We start from the raw sequence: 18,833 nt of genomic DNA, 5'->3' as shown, positions 1-18,833 counted from the left end.
ACAGTATAATAGCATAGTACTGTGGCGATTTAAAAAAATGTCTCAATGCACAACTTTGCTCTTCATTGTGTGTTCTACTACACCACAGGTTTTTTGTTTTATTATTCCATAATTTATTAAATAGGTAATTTCTGAAATTGTCTGATCCCTAGAGATATAATTGTATAAAAAATACTTTTTCTTGTTTTTTTCATTCTAGTAGCTGGATGCCCAAGGATTTTTGGTGCAGCTAATCTTATGACTTGTACCTTTTTTATGCCAAATGTTATAGAGAATTTAAAGTATTTCCTGGCAGACTGGTTGCTATTTGCATAACAAGAAATGTCTATTAAAAGACTCTTGGGGTAATACTAATAATCAGTAGACATTTTGAAAAAAATATTCCCTGTAGCATTTTATTTTTCTTTGCAGTGTTTACCTCTAAATACAGATGCTTATTCATGAAAGAGAAAAGCTAAATTATTTCTTTTGTGCCAGTGTTGTCAAAAAGCATTTCCCAGTTTGAGTGAGATTCTGGAAGCTGGGAGCACAAAAGAGGCAAAAATTATTTTCTACTCTAATACAGAGGTCAGTAGAGTTAAAGTACCATTAAATTTGGGGCAGATATTTTAATGATTTCCAGAAATACAACTGATTAGAAATAATGTGAGTACAGAGCTCTTATTTCCTTTCAATTAGACCACTGCTGCTTGTGGCCAAGCTGAAAGAGACTTGAGATAAATCTTTTGTGATAAAGAAGTATTTCTAAATGAGGGATAATTGTTTTGAGGATATGCTGTATAAATTTGTGTTTATAAAATGAAATTTCCCCTTTGTTTTAATGTCTGCACTTGTTTTTGCTTTGAGGAAAAGTAAGCAGTTTGGTAAATGCTAGGGGTGAGAGCATGCCTGTAGCTTGTATCATGGTTGATGTTCCGTGTATAAAGAATATGAAATCCTGTTGGCAGAGAATCGGATCAAGTAAAATTGTGAAAGTAGTTTGTATTTGGCCCTCATGAAAATACTCTTTTTCACAAGGTGTCATATTCAGCTACTCCATGAAGAACCTAATGTGAAATAATCGTATTGACATCCATATTGGATCTTTCTCTGTTGCAGATGAGTATAGCTCCATGTGCTGTGCTAATAAACATTTATCAGTTCAGTTCAGTTGAGGATATGACTTTATTGAGGAAAAATTGATGAAATCATTTATAGATTTTTTTGTATAACACTGAAGGTCAAACCATTGATTTAAGTAAGTTCTTTATGAACTACACCATTTCACAATAATGACTTTTAACAGTTTGTGGACTGGTCAGTTGAATAAGTAAAAGGCACAGTAATTCCTTTTTACAGTTACATTACAGTTTTAATGAGAAGCATTGATTTTTCTCTTAAAACTAATGTGTTTAATGACCTTTCTAATGACATCTGTCACTACTGTTTCTTCTCAAATTCTACTGGCATTTTCTTTCAGTGAAGCAAAGGATTTTAATTGCTTGTTGTGTTGTTAGAATGAGAATTAGTATTCTTTTACAGTAGTATGAAGGCTTGTAGAAGTCATATTCTGTTAAAAAAGTAATTAGAAACTGTCTGATTTTTGATCTTCAGAAAAATTTTAGAAAACCTTCATTCCTTTGTCTTCAGAAAATAGTTCCTTTAGTGCTACATGTGAAATTGGTTTTTCATTGTCAGTTTTTGCTTCTTGGTATTAAGTTGAGTTTATGGAATTTGACATGGAAGAGTATGTTAAGGTAGTTTCTTACAATGTCTCTCTCAAGAGTTTTGTTTTCCTTCAGCTTTTAATGGTACTATCTGAAGAAGGGACATATGAATTAACTAAAACAGTAATGTACCATGAAACACTAAAACTATCTATATATAGTTCAAAAAGGTATAATTTTTCTCTCTGTGGTGATTTTTCTTTCAATAGAAGATAGAACTTGTCTTGAAAAAGTCTTTTGTTTTCTACTGCTTATCTTCTTCTATTGTTTTGATACTCCAAAACTTGGCTGTTAAATACCAGTCTAACTTTAATTAAGAGTGATTGTCAGCAAGCAACAAAGCTTTTGGCTAGCCTTTAATTGTTAATACAATATAGGTCATGGGTGAGAGTCAAAGAAAGTGGCTCCAACACTCCTAAATGGTTTGCTCTCTCTTGCACATACTTTGTTTTGTTTTCTAGTGACAAAGGACAAGTGATTACAAGTAAAAATCAGGACGTGAATATTTTCATAAGCTGCTCATAAACTGCTCAATCTTGGTCATTTAACAAAGATTATACATTATATTTTTGATCTACATTACAGGCAGCAACGTTGCTTAGTTGATCTGGTCTAATTCAGGTGGAAAAATGAAGTACTCACCCACTTCAGGGTACTCCAAGCAGGCATGCTCTGATGTCATGCTCAGAGCTGCCACCCTAAAAGACGGGACTTCAGGGTTACCATAACAACATCAGCCAGTCGTTGGCTGACACTACAACATTATTGCAGGAGCTTTGAGGGAGTATTAACCAAAATACAGTCACCACACATTTTGCCTGCTTTGCTGGTTAAGAGTGTCCCTACTGGGTACAGAAACTTCATCTACAGCATATGTTCTCTGTACATGTATGATTGAAATAGCCATATTTTTCTGGAGCTCTTTGGCATATCTTTATAATATTTTGAAGTAGCACATTAGAGTATATGTGGCAAAACCCAAGCTGCATTTCTGTACAGTTACTTATATTTACTTATTTTCTACATTAAAAATGAATGAGGATAAACATTCAGAAGAGCTGAGAAGCTACTGAGGCATGTAGAAAAAGTTTCCTGAGTAGTCCTTTGCAGATAGCATGAAGAGATCAGAATCAGGTTTTCTCTACTTATTTTCTAGCACATTTTATAAAAATCCAAACCAGGAGCTGGAAATGCTTGTTGTGCACATGCAGTGTGAATGAAAACAGGATGTTTAATTAATTAGACCAGAGATTGTGTTTCATGCAATAAAATAAGTCAGCTTGCTTTAAAACGGGCTTCACAGACCACCTAAAATAGAGGAAGCAAGCTTGCCAATAGCAGGAGCTAATGCTTCAGTACCTTTCATTTTGTACTCTGAAAAGAAAACCTCTCCTTAAGCCCATTCATTTTCCAGAGGGAATGTCGAATGCCGTGGCATATTGTCAGAGCTGCTTTATTGTCACCATTTACAAAGGTCACCTGAATTAATTGACTTCTTACCATACATATTGTTAAGCTACCCATTTCCTGACATTTTTGGAAAGGTGACAGACTTAAAGCCAGTGGCTATCTGTTGATGGTTCTTTCACAGTTTGTTTCTCAGAACACAGTAGCTCTAAAATTACAAGCAAATGATTACATTGGTGCAAAGGAACAGAATCTTTATGATGTTCTCCAGAGTTCACAGGAGTGAGGGGGCTGAAGGGAGATAAAGGGGTAGGAGAAATAATCAAAATACTGAGATGTTTTTCATGCAGTTATAGTACTCTAAAAAGCAAACAAAAGCATACGGGAAGATGCAGATTGTATTTTTTTTTCATTTTGAAGCATGCATTAGAGGGCTAACCTGTCTTTTTCATAGTGTAAAGTAAAATCTATCTCTGTCTTTCACTGGTGCATGAATCACAGATCCATGCTGATGCACTTTACCAAATGTGTTTTCATCTAAAGGATACTGAGGTACTCCGATACTGCATGAAAGAAATGACATACACATGCATAAGCACAAGCACATTAGACAACTGTAGGGCTAGCCTGGAATTTTAAGTTGATTAAATTGGTTAAATAGAAAATCACTGGTATTTTACCAGCCCCCTGCATTTGCTGCCTTCTCCTTCCCCCTGTGTTGTGTTCTCTTTCTCATCAGCAGTGCCGGGCAAAAACTCCAGCTAGACATGTGAAAACAAAGACATGGAAAGCAAAGACAAACAGTTCTGAGCCTTGCTATACTAAAACAGGCAAAGCTTTTATAGTGATGGATTTAAACACTCTCTCTCCTTCCATGTAAATAGAGGCACCCTGCTGAGATCCTGTTAATTACAAAAGAAGATTAGAACTCCTCTGCTTAATGTGATCCTTTTTACCTAACGCGTCAGTTCCAGCTGCATCAGTAATCAGACATTCACAGTGTCCCTTCTGACTGGAAAGGGGATGTTTTTAAGCGAAGTCATTTGCCACAATCCTCAAGATGTAGCCTGGCAGAAATTCAATAACTGTTTGTGATATGCTCATTCAGCCTCATTGCTCAGTGGTTTTTAGGTCTTGACATAAACAGCATTTCCCTTAATCCTAGCACTGGAGAGAAGAAAGGAGGCTGTCCTGTATTTTGTTTTATTGGTTTCAAAACACAGAGCAAGTGTTTAATTTAATTTAATATTGGCTCTGAAACATCAGTGGAAACATTCTTCTTTTATTTTTTTTTTCTCCTTTGATGTTCTTTCAAGCTAACAAATGCACAGATCTAATACTATTGCAAGCATGTTTAGATTATCTCTTGCATAAAAAGCATAGTGCATTGCATTTCTGCTCAAGAAAGTAATATGTGAAAAATTCACTAATAAAATAACTTCACCAAAAGAAGAAAGGGGAAAGAGTCTGGAAGTTAGATAAAAGTCAGGATAAAATTGAAAATAAAGAGGAACTTACCCTATAATAAGAGTAGTTTCAGAGCTGGAGGAGTTCTTGCATCTCAGTAATTTGGAATCCTTAGTTCAGGTAGCGACATACTTGTATTAAAGCCAGAGTCTGAATAGACGAGCACACATGTACGTGTGGGTGTGAGTCGGTGTGCATGCGTGTGTCTAACAGTCTATAATACAAAGATGTATCTATTGATATCCTACAACACGAGAGACTCTCCGTGCTGCCAGCTGAGATCCCTTGCGTTTGCCAGGCGCTGTTGCTGCCTGGCTGTCTGAGGCTCGCAATCCAGCGGAGAGAGAAAGGCGGGGGAGAGAGCAGCTCGCTAGCTGCTCTTATTTCTCCTTGTTTCCATGGCGGTTAGCGGTGCATCGCTCAGGCGCTCGGCTGTCACACCGCCGCGGTGCTGCTGCTCAGCGGTCATTGCCGGCGCAGCCCCGCGCTCCCCGGAGAGGAGCGGCTGCCTGGCGCGCCCAGCTGCGCGCAGTGCGCGGCCGCGTGCCCGTGGGAAGGTGTCTGGGACGTGACACTGCTGCTGCTCGGGGAAGGGAGCGCGGAACCAGCCTGTGAACGCGCCCGGAGAGCTCCTGCGATCTGTGCGAGCTACGGGGCACGCTTTCTGTCTGTACAGAACAGATTGGGAGGTCCACATTTTCTACCCCCACCCCCCTTTTTTATTTATTTATTTTTTTGTCCTTTAAGGGCTGTTATCTGTACTCAGAACAACTTATTAGAGATCACTGAAGTTCTGCAAAGGCTGCTGTAGTTCAGGGGATACTGTATGATGAAACCATTCAGGAAAAATGTGTTGTGCCTTGCCCCCTGTTTTGGTGCCTTTATATATATATATATAGATATATTTAAGCTTAAGACAGGAAAAGATTTTACCTATTCTTCCTCTCCCAAATTTTGTCAAATATTACATTTTACTACCTGTGCTTATCAGTAGAAAGTAATAGCAGTAGCATACCTTCTTGAGAAATAAAATTTCAAAATGAACTCTGAAAGGGGTTGGTTAAATAAGAAGTCACTTTCTCAATCTCTCTCTGCTTGAGTCTGTCTTTTATGGCCATTCAATTGTATAAACAATAGGATGCCCAGATTTTTCCTTCCCTTTCTCTCTTCTTTCTCCCTTTATGCTATGCTCTTTGGTGAATGGTTTATTTTTTTTCCCTGTTTATTCTGTGTCCATGAGCAAAGGGCATACAACCTATGAAGATTTTAAAAACTGTAGAATAATATGTGATTATCATCACCCCTTCTCCTAGATATACAGAACAATGAGATAGATGTTGTTAAGAAAAGGTTTTTTATAATATATACTGTTTATATAAAAGAAATTACTTTATAATAGGTGATAATTAATAATGAAGCACATAGAATTGGTTATCAACAGGTCAAAACGAAGAAAATATTGGATCTCTTGTGTGAATTCAGTCCCACAGCCCTGAGCAAGTCAGGCCACCCTCTAGTGGACTGAAGTGAGATGCGGTTCTCATTTCACACTCATCTGCTTTGAAGAAAGGCTCACGATCTTGTCTAATAACAGTATGAATATTTACTGAAGATTAGTAAATGGTGTAAATTAGTGTACTTTTTGCTGCAGCAATAGCACCAAAATTTTACAATAAAATGGTTTCTTTTTTATGAATACTGAGTCTCATCTCAATTCACTTTGGCTCAGATCTTGGACTGCATTATTTTTGTTTTTATTGGTAAGAAAATAATTTTATTCTTCATAAAATCACTTATTGTGAAAATTTAATTAAATGAATGCCACCACTTTGAATAAATTTCAGGTTGTTATAATTGGCTAGGGCAGGTCTTACAACACTACTCCTGTTAGGCTCAGTGGTGCTTACACTGTGGCTATATTAAAGCAGCCTTTTCCTTCTGCCTTAAATTTTTGAAGACTGCACTTAAGCTAACTACAGTGAACAAAGAGTTAAATTTTTTCAAAGATGTGTGCTGTTCATTTTTCACTCATCCAACTGAGTGGGACTGTTTCATAGATGAAATAATAGCATTTGTGTGACTGATTAGCTGCAAATAGGTGACATACTCTAGGCAAGGGAAAGGCCAAGTGGTCTTTTTATTTTCTCTCATTCTTTGTTATGGATATTCAAATTTTTTCTAATGTGAGCTAAAGAGTTATAACGTGGGGCAAACCCATCTTTAGTTACCTTTCAGGTCTTCTTGCCTGAGGTTGGGACAGGGAAAACAAAGATCAGAAAGATGTCACATCATTTTTCTGTAGCCTCAGGGCTCACTGGTGAAACCTTGTTTCTCCTTTGCCCCCACGAGGTGGCTCTTGGAGCCTCTGATGTATGTGGTGTTCACCACTATGAGCTGTAAATGCAAGCCATTTTTAACTTCCAAGTCAACCTATAAGCTTTCCCTGCTGCACAACGTAATGTCCTGTGTTGGATGTTGTAAGTAAGCACAATCCAAAGCCAGAAGAGTAAGACCTCTTGCATTGCAGCTTCCACAAGAAAAATGGAAATCCTTCCTGATCTCAGCCCTCTCCTGCCTCACTCCCCCAAAAGATATTAACCTGTGCTAGAGGGGGGGGATTGTGGGGGCAGTGAGAGACAAGAATATTTCAAAAAGTTTGGACAAAGTTGAAAATGTTATTTTAAAGACAACTAAAAACTGCTAGATCTCATCCAGTGGAGAAACAGATGATCTGGAGAAAGGTAAATAGATAGGGGCTTGCATTGACCTGTGTGAAATATTTCTTGGGTTTTGCCCCTAGCCTCCTCATGAACTCGCTGTCATTCATTCAAAATCTGGCTTTCTAATTAACATGTGGATCATGCAAAAACATATGCAGTGATTTGACATGTGAAATTAAGATTAGAGAAGTGCTTCATTTTGGTTGATTGGTATGGACTGTGTAATTAGAGGGCTAGATAATTAAATCAACTAAAGTATACTTGCATAAAGAAAGTGAGTTCTTATGATAGACTATATATGCAATTAAAGTACTTCCTTGATAGGCATACATTTACATATTAGTTAAAATGTTATTAAATCATACTAAAATTCAGTTTTGTAAAAAAAAGTGAAGTAATTGAATTTTATTATTTAGGTAATGCTAAAGAATATTTTTTTTAACTATCTGCAGGAGAAAAGTATCTTTTATAACCAAAACAATTATTATTATTAAAGTTCATTAAGTTATTTTTCTGCAGATTTCACTGTGATGCTTGGTGGTTTAAAAATAGCAATGTAATCAATTTTATGAAAATCATATATATAGCTTAATAGGTTACAGGACAGATAGAAAAAAAATTCTCTCAGACTGATAGAGAGACAATGAAATTAATGCAGACTAACTCCAGCAATTTATTTAGCATACCTTTTATCTGATTACTGAGTGCATTTTAAATAAACAAAGTAATTATTTGTTTTTAATGGACAATAAACACAATCCATAAACCCCTTAGTTATTTAAATACAATGATTCTATGTCTGCATTTTTCTCAAAATAGGAAGATGATTTCAAAAATTTTTCCTCTTTTTCATTATGTAGAAAGGCAGAGCATCCTAGGGCCTCCATATACTTTTTTGTGGTTCAGGATTACTCATGATCATTTTTAGTCTGTGAGAACACAGCTCTGTTTAGAATGCAGCAAGTGTTGTTAAAAACTGTAATAAATATTATGCAGTTACAGTAAAGATACCACAACTATTTGATTTAAATTCTAAGATGACACACTTTATATCAGAAATTGGAAGATATTTTTTTTAAGTGTGTATTCATACAGATTATGCCCATGTGTAAAAAACACAAGACTTTTGGAACAACTTTAGCGCTTACGACTACATGTGCTCCTCTCCTGGTTTCTGAGGCACCATGACTACAAGGAGGAGGCTCAGTTGTGGCTTTCCTCGCTTTCCTTTTGTAGGCCAATGACTAAAAAAGAGGTGAGCTGGTGGGGTTTTGTTTAACAGATTAATTCTCACCAGTTGTGCAAAGCATGCCTTTTTCTATCCTCTATGTGGGTTGTGGGGAGGTATTTCTTTCTGAGTGAAGGTCAGTTTCAAAGAAATCTGTGTTGTGGTGTCATCAGTTAATTTATTAATTGACTACAAATTATAGCTGGTTGTCATTGTGTGATCTGCCTGGAAGAGAGAAAAAAGAGCCACCACTTCATGTAACCCTGTTCTGCCAGCATTTTCAGTGCAATGTCATCAACCCGATATAGTCTTGTGCATTTGACAACCTTGCATTGTCATGACAAGTCTATTGATGTTTTCCTAAAAGGGCTATGGTCCCATACAGACCAATTTTTATTAATATGTATCTTTCCAAAATTGAATAATTTTTTTCAGTAATAAACAAAAGAAACATTTCTGGCTCTTGTTCTTTGTCTTTTTTGAAGATGAAAGGCTTGTTGCCAACAATGAATTCAAATTTCTAGAGTTGCACTTCATAATGAAAAATGCTGTATCAGATTACTTAACCTGCTATGAAGTTTCTTTTATCAGATCTGAGAGTTAGTGTTGATACAATAGAGCAAAAGCAGGTGGAAACAAATCTGTAAAGAATTTTACATAAGGAAAAATTCACATATACACAAAGCCCCAGTTACTTCTTTAAATGCTATGTAGGTAGTAGGTGCTATATGACTTGGCAAAATCTGGAACTGCATAATAAAGAGCCTTATAGTACAGTCAAGTTCAGTCATGTGTGATGAGGTTGAATGAAAGCAGAGGTGAGGAGCTGATCTTGGTGATCAAGGAGATATTTCCTATTCCAGAAAACTTGCCTATTCATGTGGCAATTGTTTTCTATGAAACAAAAAGTATGAGATCCCAGGCAAAAGCTATAGTCTCTTTCCTCATTATAGGTCCCAGAGCCAAAGTCAGCCTTCTGCAGGAGTGGCTTGAGATCCGAAAAATCCTAACAAGTTTTATCCCTGCTGGGTCCAACACAAGGTGACATCTGAGTTCTACTGATTTTCATCCTTGACCCTATTCTAATAGGCAAGAATCCCTGGCACACCAGAATCTGCAAAAAGCTGGAAGTGAGTCACGCATAGCAACCACAACCTTGCTGCGTCACATGGGATTCTTAATGAAGACAGAGTAGTAAAAAGCAGATAAAGAATCTTTATATGCAGCTGGATAAGGCTGATGAAATATCTGAAAAGCAATTTTCAAGCTCAGTATATATGTTTAAAAATTGATTTCATCTTAGTAAGTTTATGTCTAGTGGTGACATCTCAGGTTTTGTAGCCTTTTTAATTGGATATAACTTATTGGGATCTTCTCTATGGTGGGTCTTTAGGACTGAGATACCCTTGTAGATTTCTTTAGGATCTGTTTGTTTGTGATCCTTGTTTGTGGGACCCAGAATGTGCATGGAATATAGCAGTCAGTGTCATAGCTCTTGGAGCTAATCTGTATCTAAGGCTGAGGAAGAAAATTGTGGCAGTAATGGTTTGAATGTAAGGCCTAGAATTTCCATCCTGGCGTCAATTTGTTGTAATTGGATGGTGATAGGTCTTGAAATTCCTGTCCTTATAGAGAAGCCATTTTCCTTTTCTTTGCTCATATCTTTTTGCCTTTCTATGGAACATTAACTGATATTTTATCTGAAACAGGTTTGTACATTTTCTGTTGACATTGTGTGGTGTGGCAAATAGTATGCAATCAGTGAAAGGGAACCTCATTCTCTCAATAAAACCTTTATTTTAAGTTTAGCCACCTTCCCAGATAATTCCACATTTGTGGCAATAAATGTGATGTTTGTAGTGTGTGTTTCTCAAGGGTTGATCTTCAGACTTGATGTTCTTAACTTTTTTGATGAAACTAAACAAACTAATCTTGTTGCATTTTATTGTGGTTTAATATTAAAATGGGTGGATAACAATAGAAATTCTAAATTATCTGCTTTTCATAACTGTTTGCACATGAGCTGTATTGGTGATTTAAAAAACTTTAGAGTCACTAGGCTAAATATTAAAATTAGAATGGCATTTTGCTTTTAGTTACTTTTACTCTGAGACTCAGAGAGGTATCAGTTATTTTCCCATGCCATCAACAGCATGAATTTGTTGTGGTGCTGACAAGAAACAGCACAAATAAGTGCAGTGTGTGCTCAGAATATGGTTACCTAATGCTAGTTTGAATAAAGTACACTAAACTGTCGGAGTATAATGGGTACCTAAGTGAAGTCCATAGAGTTTAGTTATACAATTTCATTTTTTTCAGCTTGCAGATCTAGAAAATTAATTGAAGGTCACTGGAACATACAACATCCATACTGGTTAAAACCCAAACAATGTAACAAGGAGTACAGTAAATGTCTTCCCTCTCATCTCTTGTTTCACTTCCAAAAACTATACACATTAAATATTTTTATTTAAATGTAAAGCTATCTTTAAATCAATAAGGTGGGGGTAGAAAGGATCGTTTCCACCATGACTTACTGGAGGAGGAGTAGTTTCAGAGGCTTTCACATAGTTTCCATTACTAAGGAAACCACTTATTTTGTCTGTGCATGTTTTGAATAGATCTCTCATTTGAAGTCTGGTGCTCAGACACAGGATTGCATTATAGCACTGAGAAAGAGGTAAAGGAAACAAAAGAGGCATAAAACCATTCCACATTTAAGGAATATGGCATATTGTATTACATGCTTATGAAAGTGTACATATCTCTATATATTTGAAAGTGTACATATCTGTATACATTTGAGAGATCTGTCTAGATATGTATACATTTTGATAATTTTGTTCCTGCAAAAAGCAACGTGAAAATATTAATAAATTAGGCACGGAAAGCAGATCTCTTTACTTCCTGTACTTTGCATGCCTCTATTGTAAGGACATTTGAAAAATCTGATGTTCCAGTTAGGTAGCAACAAATACGAGTCCTGATTTTCATTTCCTGAAACAAAGCATAGTGTCAGATCAAAGTAGAAAGAAATTCCTATCCATGGTTTTGGATAAAAAAAGGCTGCAAGGATGGCTCTGCATTCAACAGGTGATCACACCTTTGGTTGGAAAGTGAGTTTGTTTTGGCAAAATTCTTGATGAAATGCAAGACCTGACTGCAAATACACACCCAGCCATACTTATACAAATGTTACAGTTGGGTCAGCACATTTTCGCCACATGAGTAGCATATATGTTCTGTGCTGACCAAACACTTACATTAACCAACAATTGAATTAATTAGCCCTCTATCACCAATTATGTATGCTCAGCTGGTATGCTCAGAAACAAAAAGGTTGCCTTAGTACAGCCAGATGAATCTGTTTTGAAATGTTTAAAGTATAAGTATTTAAATAACTGATTTCCAAGTATCCTCAAGTTGAGAATTGTTCACAAATAAGTTCAAAATGTCAGAGAAATGTAGAAATCCAGAAGATTACCAGAGATCTGTAGGGAAATGAAGTTTCTGGCTAATAAATGCTCTTATTCATCATGATCTATGCTATGAATTAGTTTATCAGTTATTTTTTTTGCCAAACAGGATAGAAAATTGAAGACAAAGATGGAAATTCCCATTTTCAAGGGCTATAAAGCCCTGGGTTCTATAGGGTCATGTGACAATAAAACTCGTACTATAGAAAATAATTTCCCCTATGTTTTGTGTGTGTGTAAATGCCATATTTTGAAATTAAGGAACTTAAGTCATCAGTTATTGCTATTTGATATGTCTGATGAATAATTATTTGTATTATATGTTGCATATTTCATGAGCCATTTTGGGAGACAAAAGTTTACTTTTAAAGCTAATATGCCTCAAAAGGATTTATTTGTGTGTTTGTGTGCACAATTAATAATCAGCCTGTCCCTACAGATTTTTTGCAGTAACTCCTTGACTGTTAAAAGCATGGGAAAATGACAGCTCTGGTAAAGCTGACATGTCCTTGTCTTGACTTAGTTGAATACTTTTGGGTGAAGCAAAATAAATTAAATTACGTAGAGATATCAGGACTCATTTGTCTTGGCTAAGAAATATCAATGTTTAATATTTCAGAATATTTGTGCTATTTCAATACTGTAGAGGCTATATTTACTTTCTACTGTTGAATTGTAAGAATTCACAACACATCTCAAACTAAAAGCATTGCTATTCATTATCCTTTAGTTTATGTCTGCAGCAAGAAATAAAATCTTTAGTGTTTGGTAATACTGACCATTTCCTTCATGCTGTAACTGGTGTGTTTCCAAGAGAGTGCATTCTGCCTGTACTGCCATCAGTATTATCATAAAAGAGATGAAATAAATAATTTTTTAATAAAATAACAGGGATAGGAACTTTCAGAGAAAGTTAAAATCTGCTTTCTTACGAGACTATTACCTGGTGAGGACCAAGACCATTTGATACTGAGAAATAATAAAGAGTTAATAATTTAATTGGGAATTCTAATTACCACAGAAGAGGAAATAAAATTTTGTAGACATTTAACTATTTGGTAATTGTGTAAAAGTATATTGTAAACTGCAGTAGATAATATAACTTATTGTTTAGTGCCAATCTTTTGATGACATCACTGGGATGAGAAGGCAAAGGACAGGTTGAATGGGAGTAGGGTGGTTTTCCCAAGATAAGCAGCTCAGAGGGACACAGGAGTATCATTCAGAAAGGCTGCTTGGACTTTAATAACAGAAATGGGATTACACTCTAAGTAGTTGATGATGGAAGGTTATTTGGAGCCAATAAAATGTAATTCTGCTTTGAATTGTGAGCTTATTAGAAATAACTGAGAGAGAGAACATATCTCTGTATTACTGATTGACCAAGAGGTAAGAGCTCACAGCTCTGAGCACATCTATGAAAAAAAGCAAATATGTCTGAGGATGGTCCAGGATTGTTGTTCAGAGTTGTTCCAGGAGCAGTAAGTAACTGGCCGCTTCACTTAGAATAATTGATTCAGTTGTGATTTTTTGTGCTTCAAAATCATATGAACTCAAAGTGGAACACATGCAGTTAAATGCTATTCAGGTGACAGCAGAGCCCACGTTACAGAGGGGTTTATAAAACCTTGTCTTGTGTAGTGTAGGAGAGTCAGGCGAAATAAAATTCCTGCTGATAAATACATCCTGCTGGTACATAATGAGGAAAAGGTAGCAAAAGAACAAAATTTGTGTGTGACTGTGATTAAATTTAAGTCTGGGTTGTTTTTTTTTTTCCCCTCTGAGTCATCACATCCTGGGATAAATTTCCAGTGGAAATAGTTTGAGTAGAAAATCAAAGCAAGAGCAATCCAAACCAACCACAACTCAGGTGAAATAAATCACTATAAAAAAAAAACCTCTTCAGAGATACTGATTGGCATATTTATAAAAGAGGTGTGTTTAAAAATAGCTGACTTCATGCCTACAGAAGAAGCAGCTAAATTTAACATTTTTGGAAGATTTTTCCAGTCCTTTTTTGCTTATCAAAGATTAAGCCTACTTATCAGATTTCTGTATAAATCCAGTCCTTATCTATGTTCTAAAATCTATTAAACTCTTTTTGATAATTTTGACTTTTGTGACAATGGGAATTTCTGACTCCTCAACTGGTGGGAATACTCGTTTTTCAGCGTTAAAACAGCTTTTCTCAATATTTACTTAGGCAAGTATAAATAAAGCAAGTATGGATTTAGTATTTTACATTTACCTGGAATTATGTAGTAGTGGTTTACCTGTCTCTGTGTGCAAACAGTTCAGTGGCACTACAGAAAGTTCAGAAGAAAACTAGGAAACTAATATCCATATTTGAGTCTTTTATTTCCACTTTTCTAGATAATTCTGGAAATAATAATCCTTTTGATAACACTCTCTAAAACAAATTGTCAGGCTTTTTAATTATCCAAAGTTTTGCTACAATCTGCTACTTTGATTACTAAATAGAAGCCTTTCTCAGCTGGTCAAGTATTCTCATGAGTTTCTTCCTCTGGTTTTTTGTTTGTTTGCTTGGGTTTTTATTGTGACAGATAATCTTAGTTCAGCTACAAAGTAGCAAAAAAGCCTTAAATGCACAAAAAAATTCATATAAGCCTGACTATTTTGTATGCAAAATCCTATAGCCCCAAATTGTCTAACTTTTTTTAGTGCGATCTTTTAGCACTCCTAATTTTGCTGACATCTACTTTTTCTTTGAGTACCGTAAGAAATAGCTGCAATAAATCCACTTTTTAGATACAGCTGTATTTCTTCCTTGGGCCTTAGGTTGAATTTTTCTTTAGCTAATAGGCCATTCATACGTTCAGCCATCTCCTGAAGTGGCTTTAATAGGCAGGTGCATTAACTCATCTCATATTTTTCTACAGAGAGATATCCATCAAGGTAACAAACTTGATGATGGAAGAGCCTGTTCCTCTCATTACTGCTAATTCGAATGTTATGCCAAATAGGCTTTCAGGAACCAGAACCCAGATAGTTATGGCCTTAATGAAATAGTAATAACATTCAAACTGGAAACCCAAGAAGTTAAAATGCATGGGTCAAAGAGGGAGAAATCAAACTGCTGATACATATTTCCTAACTGTACTCTCAGGACACATATTTTTGTCGTGGCTTCTGTTATGTCACATGGAGAATATTGAACTAAACATAAAGGAGACTCAATATTGCTATTTAAGAATGTGCCTCAGGAGTAACCTAAATGGGGAATAATTTGGTACATCAGGCAGGAGCACTAACTTTTGACCAGGAGAGGAAATTCTAGTAATTCCATTAATTTCACTGATCTCTCCTGAGACTATCCTGGTTCTGGGTATAAGTGCAGCTACTTTTGGAGAGAAGCCAAACTTCATTGCTGCCCACACTGCATTTAAAAGCCTTTAATTGAATATTCCTAACTGAGCTAATTATAAACTACCTTAGGCTTTGAATCTCACTTTCCACAGATTCATCTTTCCCATGCCCAGTTTTTTCCTCCTCATTGTGGCTGTGCAAAGAACATGCAATTGCTTTCTCATACCCTGCCCCTAATTTTTAGAAAAAGCAGTTCACCTTTCTTTTCTCTGAAGTCATCCCTACTGACTCTTCTGGTCTTTGTTTTTGCTAGCTTCTGTCCAGAGGGATGCAGATTTCAATCCTCTGTTTCCTCTTTCAAGGTGTCTTATGCATCAACCACTTTCAAGGATGTCAGAGGCAGATCTGTGTGTAATCTATTCCTTCCTTTGGCTGTGGCAGAAATACTCCTGTAATCTTGGTTTAAACACTCATCTGAGGTGGTCTGCCTTAGTAGGGCTCAACACATGGCCAGTCTGACCCTAGGACATTGCTGTCAGCCTAAGACCTGCTTAATAGATTCTGGTTTTGTGGATTTCCCTTCTTTGAAATGAAGAATGTGCATGGGACAAGCACAAGAAGCACTTATGGATAAGTGCTGCCTAAGCAATAGCTGCCCCTCACTCTCCTGGAGTCAGCTGCTATGCCCCCATTTCTCAGTTTAAATCATGGAAAGGTAAAATCGTGGGTGCAGTCCATTCTTCTTTTTTTTGGTGGAAAATAGTTAAAGCAAGATATGTAAGTTTTTCATGGGTAAATGGTTTGGAAGCTTGTAAGGCAAATAAATTGAAATGTCTGTATTCTGGCTTGGATGAGAAGAACTTTTACTTGGCATATACCAGCATAGCTTTTTTTTTGTCCATGTTAAGCACAACTGTACTCCAAGGCTTCTAGGGTGCTGATGGCACCAAATATTCATTGCAGCTCTAGAGAAGCCTTGACTAAGTCTCTGCCTTGACTAAATTTTTGTTCTACAGAGCTATGCTCATATTTACTAAATATAATTTTAATATTTTTTTAAAACTGGTCTGAAATCTTCAGTATATTTATGATCAATACCTATTTCTGTGCTTTAAATAAATGTTCTGCAGCTTGTTTTTTTTTAAAAAGTGAATCTAAAGTTTATTATCTTGACTAAAGAGGAATATGAATTATTATCTCTATTCTTTAGTTTTTTTGGTTCTTCTGTGTCAACCTTAGTAGCAAAGGACTTTAAAAGCAGATCAAATAACAACAATTTTTTTCCTCCCTTCACATACAGGAGAGTTAAGGTATGCCAATTAAGTGAGTTCAATACCAGAAATGGGCAGGGTCCAAAGAGGTCCAAAATTTAAAACCAAGTGTCCCAACACATAACCTGTCTCTTGCACAGGTTTGTAACTGGGAATTACTAGCTTTGCCTGCATTAGTTTGGGTATAAATGTGTCACAACCTTTAAATAGTATGATTAATCAACCTTTTCAGAAGAGCTCTAGTATTCAAGAGCTCTACAATACATGGAAAATCTTTTTGTTCTGAGAACCATACTTCTATTATTTTACCTGTGTGTAATTCCTGTGAATATTAAAATTTTCATTGACTTTTAAAAGGGTTTAAAGAAAGAGGGAAACTGCTTTTAAACAACGAAATATTATAGTTCTTTTTTTTTTGAAAGCACTCAATAGGCTCTATAAACACATACCTCACCTTTAATACCATGTAATTCTGTATTTCAGTAGTTCAGTGGAATAATGCACTGGCTCTCTGAAGAGCTTGTGGAAATGAAACATTTAGCATCAGCATCATGGAGCTAAATTGGAAGTTCATTTGCAGTTATTTGTTGATAACATCTCAAGGAATCATAGAATCATTCTCACTTTCATTGGCAAATCATTCCCAAACATACTTGTGGGAATGAGACAGACCTTGTACTAAAATGTTTTACATTATTGGATTCAGAACTAAAATTGTAGAAAGAGAAACTTACTACTGGTTTCCTTGAAGCCATGAAAAATCTGAAATGGAGGCTTTCAGGGCACCAATCACTGCATATACTGTGGTCACTTTTCCAAAGCCTATTGTAAAATCCATTTATATGCTTGGAAACAAAATTACGCATAAGCTAAAAAAAAAATTAAAAAAAAAAAAAAGAGTTACATATACAACTGGGGGGCATAGATAAGTAAAAAGCCAGGCAAACTGTTGGTTTTATTGAAGAGAATTTGTGAATTACTGATTTTAGTGTGATCAGAAATTCACATATAGGTTTAAGAAATATTTATATAAAGGTGTTTAAGAAAGGGGAATAGGAGAAATAAGTTATTTTGAGATCTATAACTCATTAACACTTAATTTTCTGCATATCAATACTGAATGGAATTTGCTGTAATCCTGTTTCTGTCCTGCTATTTTTTGTATTTTTGCATCCTTGTGTGTGTGTGTGATATGAATTTCTACTGAACTTTGTTTTAGATAAGTGTATCTGCAGATGACATGATCCCAGTACTTAGCTAGAGTGTTAAATCAGCAAAATCTCTGAAAATCATATTTTAGATTGCAATGGAAGAGCAGCAACATTTTGATCAGTAAAACTGCCCTTGATTGCTACTTATACAATTATCTCCATCAGCAACAGTAGGGTGCATGCCATTTAAATAGAAATAAAAAAATACATGTTCATAAGGATATAAGGTGGCTTATATCCACCTTATATCCTTATGAAGAGATAAATTTGTTAAATCTTAATCCTGGAATCCATTTCACACATTCACAACAGTACTTTACATGTAACAGGAGACTTTATTAAGAGCACAATAAATTTATCTGTCAGGTACTGTTACCTTGGTATGCTTAGAAGTTGTGTCCTTTACCTTCCCCTTTATTACTGTTTCATTTGTTGGCTGTTTCCTATGTTAGTATTTGGCACGTATTTCCTGTTTTTTTCATTTATTCCAAACAAAGAAAATTGACATCCAGTCTAAGAATATGTTCTGGTACCTCTAATACTTCTTTTGAAAACAGAAGTTAATTGTAACTGCCCCTTGTGTGTTTATCAGTTTTGAAGTAGTGCTGAGTTTGAGTGGGTTTGAGAGTTGTACAAATTTTGGCCTTCAAGAAAACACCACTTAGTCTTTTTAATAACTTTTCTGTATTGCCAAAAGGTTAATTGTGTCAGAACCTGTTTTCCATTCTCAAGTCATGTAATAACGGTGGGACGCTTTCTCAGCTGCTACCTTGGAGATGGAGTTTTTTTCACAAGTCTCACTCTACTGCCTTCTGTCCTCATTAAAATTTCATGATTTTTTAAAGCAGAAGTTTTTTTTTTGTATGAGTAAGTAATTAAGTCATAAATATTTGGACAAGAGATTTTTTTGAAAGATATATTTCTATATCAGCAAGTATGCCTGCACTCTAATGTGACAAGATGGTCAATGCCTATTTCAGTGCTGCAGAGTGGTGTTGCAGTTTATTTCTTCTCTTCTTC

The 18,833-nt window shown here is 35.8% G+C and overlaps 2 protein-coding genes across 7 annotated transcripts in view; one reads left to right on the top strand and one right to left on the bottom strand.

Annotated features, from left to right (window-relative positions):
- LRRN3 (leucine rich repeat neuronal 3) overlaps nucleotides 1-5,267 on the bottom strand; it is a 31,804-nt gene extending 26,537 nt beyond the window's left edge. Inside the window, exon 1 of the mRNA XM_059847103.1 lies at nucleotides 4,632-5,267. The gene's annotated coding sequence lies outside the window, so the exon portion shown is untranslated. The remainder of the gene's footprint in view (nucleotides 1-4,631) is intronic.
- IMMP2L (inner mitochondrial membrane peptidase subunit 2) overlaps nucleotides 1-18,833 on the top strand; it is a 407,582-nt gene that overhangs the window by 191,522 nt on the left and 197,227 nt on the right. The window lies entirely within an intron of this gene.

The sequence above is a fragment of the Haemorhous mexicanus genome, chromosome 5 (genome assembly GCF_027477595.1).
Source record: "Haemorhous mexicanus isolate bHaeMex1 chromosome 5, bHaeMex1.pri, whole genome shotgun sequence".
Lineage (NCBI taxonomy): Eukaryota > Metazoa > Chordata > Aves > Passeriformes > Fringillidae > Haemorhous > Haemorhous mexicanus.
This window is presented reverse-complemented; position numbering and strand designations above follow the sequence as displayed.